This window comes from Alligator sinensis, unplaced genomic scaffold (genome assembly GCF_000455745.1).
Source record: "Alligator sinensis unplaced genomic scaffold, ASM45574v1 scaffold350_1, whole genome shotgun sequence".
In the NCBI taxonomy this organism is placed as follows: Eukaryota; Metazoa; Chordata; order Crocodylia; family Alligatoridae; genus Alligator; species Alligator sinensis.
In genome coordinates this window covers 206,140-213,896 of record NW_005843047.1, presented here as the reverse complement: position 1 = coordinate 213,896, position 7,757 = coordinate 206,140, and positions in this window count along the sequence as shown.

Here is a 7,757-nt window from a genome sequence, read left to right as displayed (position 1 = left end):
AGTGCGGCTCCCAGAACTGGACGCAGTACTCCAGCTGCGGCCTGACCAGTGCCGCATAGAGGGGGAGGATCACCTCCTTGGTCCTGCTTGAAATGCGTCTGTGAATGCACGACAAGGTACAGTTGGCTTTCCTAGCCGCCTCCCCACACTGCCGAGCCATGTTCATCTTGGAGTCAATAATGACTCCAAGATCCTTTTCCACCTCCGTGCTGACTAGAGGGGAGTTCCCCAGCCTGTAGGTATGGTGCCGGTTGTTCCTCCCCAGGTGCATCACCTTGCACTTGTCTGTGTTGAACCCCATCCTGTTCTCCTCCGCCCATCCTTGTAACCTGTCAAGGTCCGACTGTAGCCTGTTGCTCCCTTCTATTGTGCCCACATCCCCCCACATTCTAGATCTGGCTTGGAAAGGATGCTGAGGAAGCTAGCTGAAGCCATGCCGATGCCTACCCCACACCTGCTAGGAGCAGACAGCAACCAGCACATATACACACCTGTATGATTTTGGCATCTTTGGAAAGCATAAAGTTGCTAAGTTGATCACAGCAGTCAGATGAAAGTTTGGGACTATTGACAAAGGCTGCTGAGTGGTGGCGGATGCCTACTGCAGAGGGGCTTTGAGGCTGAATACACACAAAGCTTTGCCAGCAGAACTGAAGTTAAAAACTTTGTAGCAAAAACTAGGCCTCACTAAATTCATGTGATGCTGTTTGCCTGTGTCGGCAGGCAACTTGAAACAATAACTCTAAGGTGTCCGTCAACTGCTCTATTCATCTCAGTGGAACATTGAGAATGCAGTCTGAGCCTCCCCACTGCTGGCTATGTTACTGATAGCTCAAGCAAGAACATCCAGATAATGTTCTTTTTTCATAATCCTGAATGGGTCCCCCTACATGTCCAAGTCCCAAAAGCCCGTCACAAATCCACAGAGAAAAACACTCTAGAGCAGCGTTTCTCAACCTGTGAGTTGCAAGAATATATGAAAGGGTTGCAAATAAACTTTAAAAATGGATCAACAAACTTAAAAAATGGAGTCTCCTTTAAAGGGGAAAAACGTGTGGCTTTTCCCTTGGATGCTGGCAGAGTTCCAGCCTGCACGGGGCTGCTTAGGGTCCCCCTGCCCCACACAATGCAGGGCTAGGGCCTGGGGACAGGGGACAGCAGGTCGGGATTCTCTGGCTCCCCTGAAGGTAGGTGTGCTGGGGGTGAAGCTGTGTGGAATATAACAGAGGCAGTGACTATTAGGGACTAAGAGCAGGGGTTCCCAGCGAGGAGAGGGCAATGGAGGTCCCCAGTTGAGGGAGATAGCTGTGACAGAAGGGAGGCTGGCCCTGGGAGATTCACACAAGAATTGTTATGAGGGCTAGGTAGTAGTCTGCACATAAGGTAAGGATTTTGTCAATTTGGTTTTACCGTATGTAAAAGGTTGTTGGCGTGCCGCCTGGAGCCACATTGCCTCCCGAATGAAGTGATAATGTCTCGTCATTGGAAAGATCATCTGCCATGCCTTTGATGTTATGGAAGATATCTCTAGACACTCTTGGGAGACAACAGAGATTGGTTATAGGCTCAGGATGCTGGCAGCTCTTTGCAGGGCTCCACCATCCCCGTCCCCTGCCCTCACCATACCTGATGTTTCGGGCATTGTTACTTGCCTCTGAGGCCAATATTCCTGCCTTCACTCAAAGGATTCTCGACTGGGGTCTTTGGCTCAGTGGCTGCTTGCCCCGTTGTTCCCTGCATGGGTCCCAAGACAGCTCTCTCTCACTTCAGGTCCCCCGTTTCCCTTCTGGGACTGGGACTGATTCTCTCTTCCTCCCCCCTCTCTCGGGGAGTGAGTTCGCCTGTGGCTTCTGCTTCCCCTAGGTCCCCGGAGTGGTTCTCTTCACCTCCTGGTACTGGACTCACCGGCCAGACTGCCTCCTCTGTCTTCCTGTCGATTCTCTCCATTGGATTAGATCCTTCACTGGTCCTTATCAGGTAGGCTGAGAGACCGGAGCTCTCCCTCAGGCTTCGGGGTTGGTCCTCTCCTTTCGTCTTGTCTCTGATCTCCTCTTCTTCCCTTCGCTGCTCCTTCACTTCCTCCAACCCCTGGACGCCTCCTCGGCATCCCTTAAATCCTCCTTTTCCCCACTGGGTCTGCCGTGGAAGCCTCCTATTTGTTGCCTGGCTGACCCAGCTATCCCTTCTTTTGCTCTCTGGCTTGGTTTCTTTCTTTCCTGGCCGCTCCATTTTCCTCTTCCCAGGTTCGAACCCCAGCGGTTGGGTTTGCCACGGCAGCCTTTGATCTGCCACGGCCCCAGCTGGTTCCTCTGATTGTTCAGAGTGCAGCGCTTTTCTTATCCAGGCTTGCTGTGGCTTCCCCTGCTTCTCGGAGTGAGTTTGTCCTTTTTGTTCCACTCTTGGTATTCCCGTGGCAGGCTTCAGGCAGCCTGTCACACCATGCTTTGTTGTCAAAGTATTTGAATCATTTTTCTTGTTTATACCAGTTGTGCTTCCTTGTAATAAACACTTTTGTTTTTCTGTTACTTTATTGAAGTGCCTGTAGTAAATCATGATTTATGGCCAAATTAATAACCTGGGCATACCTCTTCAGCAGAGTTGGGGACCAATAGGCTTACACAAACCCAGTGTATAACTTTGGGAGCACTGTGACACCTAGAGTTTTGTCAGTTTGACAAGGTGGTTTGGGTAGAAGCTTGCCAGAGGGGCAAGGAAGCACTTACAAAGTATCCTGTCCTAGCCAGACCAGACTTCAACAAGAACTTTGAGTTACCGGTGTAAATCCTGGCTTGCTTGAAAATAAATGTTAATGTCTGAGCATCATATTCATAAGCTCTGCCTTTCTATCTGAACTCAGCTCATCAGATAGATCAGGAGTCTCCAGGGGCATTTCCCCTCGGCTCTCAGCAAGCAACTTAGGGAAGGGAGAGATGTGTGTCCTATTCCCTTGTGCAAATCACACCCACAACAGCCTTTCTGCAATGAGAAGCTTTTAGTCTGATGATATGTACAGTTTGTGGCCTCCCTGGTCAGATCCACAACAGCCCTTACAATTCAGTAGGTTTTAGCATCTTAGTGCATCTTTTTCCCTGGTGGCTTCTAGGATACAATTAGGGGGAAAATGTCCCCTGCGTTTTATATTCTCTTTCTCCTGGAAGTGTTTTGGGGGAGAAATGATGAGTAGCATAATTGTTGCCCAAGAAAAATTTAAAAACCCTGAAATCAGTAAGCCAGATATTGACAGCCAGGTCCTTCCAGGATGTGCATTGTTTGGCTACTGGTGTACTGCCTGGGCAACAGGAGGGCATAACGTGGAATGCACCACTTCTTACTAATTCCTAACACATTCTTGATTAATGCTATGAAATGGTTTCAGTTTCCAGGGCCAATCTCCATACACTCAAGTGTATTCACATTGTAGGGTTTTGTTTTTTGTTTTAAACTGGCCAGTTATTTCTGCTCTATGGAGTAAAAGCTTGGCAAAACAAAAAGGATTATAGCAAACAACCATAGCAAGCACTTCAACCTACATACAGCAGACATACTACAACCAAGTAGAGTGACATGAAAGGGAAAACAAAACACTCTTGGAAGTTATTCAATCTGGTTTGAGAAACCCTGGAACACTGTGGCTTTCAGTTTGTGGGTAAGAAAGGAACTTTCTTAATCTTCAAAGAAACTTTGGTTAATCCCTTAATCAATTTGCAGTGAGAACACAAAAGGAATACTTAGCTCACTATCATTAAGGCACCATAAAAAGAGAGGAGAGAACATACACTACTGTGTAAAAAAAAAAATTAAGTAAAGAGATCCTACCTTTTCTAGTCCTGTTTCCAGGTGTATAAATCCCTTGCTCTTCATTAGAGCTGATAAGTTCACAAAGCCAAGTCTACAGCTGAAAGATTTTGGCAGGGTTTTCCACTCCTCTCTTTGAGATCCTTAACAGAAGCCAAAGCTTTCCTCTCAACACTTGCCAGTTGCTGTTGAATACTCAAGGTAAAGTTTTAAACTTATTATTGGCAAACCCTCACAGTTGAGAATGATTATCTCCCATGATTGTCTTATCTATGAGTCAGAAGATGGTTGATGAGGCCTATCTGGGATCGACACACCGTGTTGCAGCTCTGGCACGTGTTTCCATGCAGGGTGGGTGGCTTTGGGTTCTCAGTTTGATCTTCAACATGCTGTTTCTGTCACTCTCATTTTTCCATCTCCAGTTGTCATTGTAAGGTTTCAAAGTACAGAGAATCTTGAAGCAGACTCTTCTTCCACTTGGGGCGTTCCTGGGCAGTAGCCTCCCACAAGTTGATGTTGCAGATTTTCACATTCACCTTGAGGACATACTTGAAGTACTTTTTCTTCCCTCCTCTTGAGCATATGCCTTGACTGAGCTGGGAAAATAAAGCTTGCTTCGGGAGTCTGAAGTTGGACATCCAGATGACGCGGCTGACCCAGCAAAGTTGATGTTGTGTGATTATTGCCTCGATGGTCATGGTGTTTACTTGCAAGAGAACACTAATGTTGGTGCATCTGTCTACCCACTGTATTTGAAGGATTTTCCACAGGCAGCATTGATGGTACTTCTCCAGCAACTTGAGATATGTCTTCTGCGCATTGTCCACATTTCAGCTCTGTACAGTAAGATGGGGATCACAAGTGCTTCATAAACCATGAGCTTGGCTTCACATCTGATATCCTGATCTCCAAACATCCATTTCCTCAGGCATCTGAAGGCTGTACTTGCACATTTGAGGTGATTTTGGATTTCTTCATTGATGTCAGCCTTCTGCAAGAGATTGCTTGTGAGGTACGGGAAACACTCAGCATTCTCCAGAGTCTCCCCCTGAATCTGAATTACCAGAGCGGGGGAACTTAAAACCTTGCAAAACAGACATCTAGGTGCAGAGTGCCTGCTGTCCTCTCTATACGCCATAAATGAAACAACTCAGATTATTATTATGAAGTTAACTCTGGAGGTGGAAAATGATACTGTTCCCTCCTTTCATTCCCATCTCCTACCTTAAGTACCACCATCTCCCCATTTTAGCTGAAGTATTTCTAAGCTCCCAGCCTGGCTCCAGCATTGCCTCTTAAGCCATGCTCTCTCCTCTGCAACAGTCCCTTGTAGCAGCTCTGGAGAAAACACAATGTCTCCCTTGGTGTCAACGCAACTTTTACCGATGACCATGATTCAAGGATTTTCTCCTGAAATTGTATAGTCAGAAGCTGATTGGGGAAGGTTTAGCTATCCTCTCCCAAGTTCTACTCCTATCTCCAGGACCAATGACTCTGGCAAGTCACTTTCCTTCTTCAGTGCTTCCTGTAGAAATGACATGAGCCTTAGTTCTGTTTAAGGTGGGTTAATTAGTTCATGTTTGTTAAATATCTCAAAGGTGATAAAAGTGAACTGTTTTCAGCAAACTCATGTTTCTCAAACTGTAGATTGAAGTTGAAGCCCTCTCAGCCAAGTGGTGGTTTTGCCTCAACTGAAAGAACAACTTCTCTGGTAGATACAGCTCTGATATAGTTAAGGGAAGCAAGTAAAATAGTATCCATATTCCATTCAAAAGCAATCAACATGTTATGGGATTTAAGGGAATAGAATGAACATTCCTGAAAGGCGAGCGTGGCAGGAGGCTTGGTGCTTCTGCCACTTTAGCAGCAGGCAGGCTAGTGCTAGGGCAGTGTCGCCGCCGAGAGCCGTGGCGCGGGGTTCGGGGCTTTAGGAGCCCTAATCGGCGGGCGGGTACTTGTGACGCTTGGAGTGGAATCAGGTACTCAAGCGTTTGGATTGAACAAAAGATTGTTTACTTACACTGCTCGTACAGTGCAGGTCAGAAACTTGCTTCGATTACAGTTGTAAACCTTGGTTCGGGCAGAAATTACAAAGTTGGTTTGGTCAGTCTGCAAATGTGTCGGGGTGTTCCGGGTATTCGGGCCGGCAGTCGTCTTACGTCTCGGGTTGGGGTGTGCTAGGCCCCCTTGGGTCGGTGACAGGGAGTCCTTAGTGGTTGATCAGACTGCTAAGTTCGCTCTGAAACACGCGTGGAGTTTGCTAGGCTCCACAGTGTACTCAGAGTTCTCCACGAGATGTATGTGGAGTCCTCCAACTTGGGCGGAAACTGCTTCAACCTCTTATACGGCTAGCAAGCCAATCGCTAGTCGCCACATAGGAATAATTTAAAACTGACTATAGGCATATGAACAATGGGTTCTGACATGCCCCCTTGCCTATAGTGCAGTTGGAACTATTCTAATTATGACATCTGCAGATCGTTTACATTTTCGAAACTAGAATCAATATACAAAAGTTGATAACGAAACAAGTTTGTTTTAACAACTAACACATACATACGTAAATATAAACAAGAGACATTAACAAGATAACGACACAATAGATTAAGAACTTGGGTTATAGACTATTTTCGTCCAGGATCTCATCGTCATCGGGTGGCAAGTGAATATATACATAAGCAGATAGCTTAGTAAATTGCTCCTTAATAAACTGTAAGATACAACAACCCAAACATAGAACGATGAGTATTGGTAAACACAAAGTAATGATGGGAGTTAGTAAATGTATTAACCAAGACGACGTGTCCCATCCCATCCAGCCAAAAATGTCAGCTAACCATCCTTTCCCTATTCCGGCAATCTTATTGGTGTCTGCGGCAACTTGTTTTATGCAGTCGAGTTGCTCTTCTAGTGGAATAGTGACATTGGGTATGCTGATACAACAGTGTTCCCTTGACAGGTTAAGGAACTGACAGACGCCTCCCTGCTGTAACAACATTGCGTCGAGGGCCAAGCGGTTTTGCATGGTCATATGTGATGTAGCTTGTAATTGATGGTTCAATAACCTCAGGGATGTCTCGGTGCTATTAGCTAGAATCTCAACTCTTTCCGCCAGCTCGGCAATAGCGACTCTCACTTTGCCTATTCCTATCCCCCATGCAAAGTAACCTTCAAGTGCCCACACGAATTTTTGATTAAATTTTTCCCTATATGTTAACTCGCGCCACACCGGAGTGTGTCGCTTATAGCGATGGAGTACGGCCGGACTACTCGGGTGTGATGTATCAATATTTAAGAGAGGGCAGAGCAACACCGTACTCAGAAAATATTGAACACCAGTTAAGATAGCTGGGAGGTTAATATAAAACTGTCCATCCGAGCAGGCCCATAGCATTCCTATGGGAGCTGGCGTATTAATCAGTGCACAGTTTCGGTCTTTCCATCTAATTGAAGCTACCTCACGAGGGAGATCCATTATACTCGTGGATGTACCGTAACCGTGGCACCATTGACTAAGTCTAGCTGCGATTAAGATGGGGTTAAAGTATGAGTGCCAGTTTTGGGCATCCAATATGTTGATGGCTAGCGACTTGTTCCAAGAAATTAGAGATTGAGATTTTTGAAGGGCGGATGGAACTGGGCCAGTTTCATCTCGTGCCCTTGTTTTGTTCGCGGCTGGTGGAAGAGCTACGTACCATGCTGGCGTGATGGTCGTGGGGTTCCAGGTTAACGAATGATCATCCCTGGACCACTTTATTCCTTTTGGGTTAATCCCCCACAGTATTTTTGAACACGCAATGTTATAAAAAAGCCGAACAGGGGCTGGTGGGAATATAGCCTCTGATCTGCAAACAGTGCGGTTCATTTTAGCTAAAGTCAAGTTACGTGGCCAGGAATACCGGTAATAAATGGTATGTTGGCGTTGAAAATATACAAAAGAATGTTGAGTTATCGTAATATTG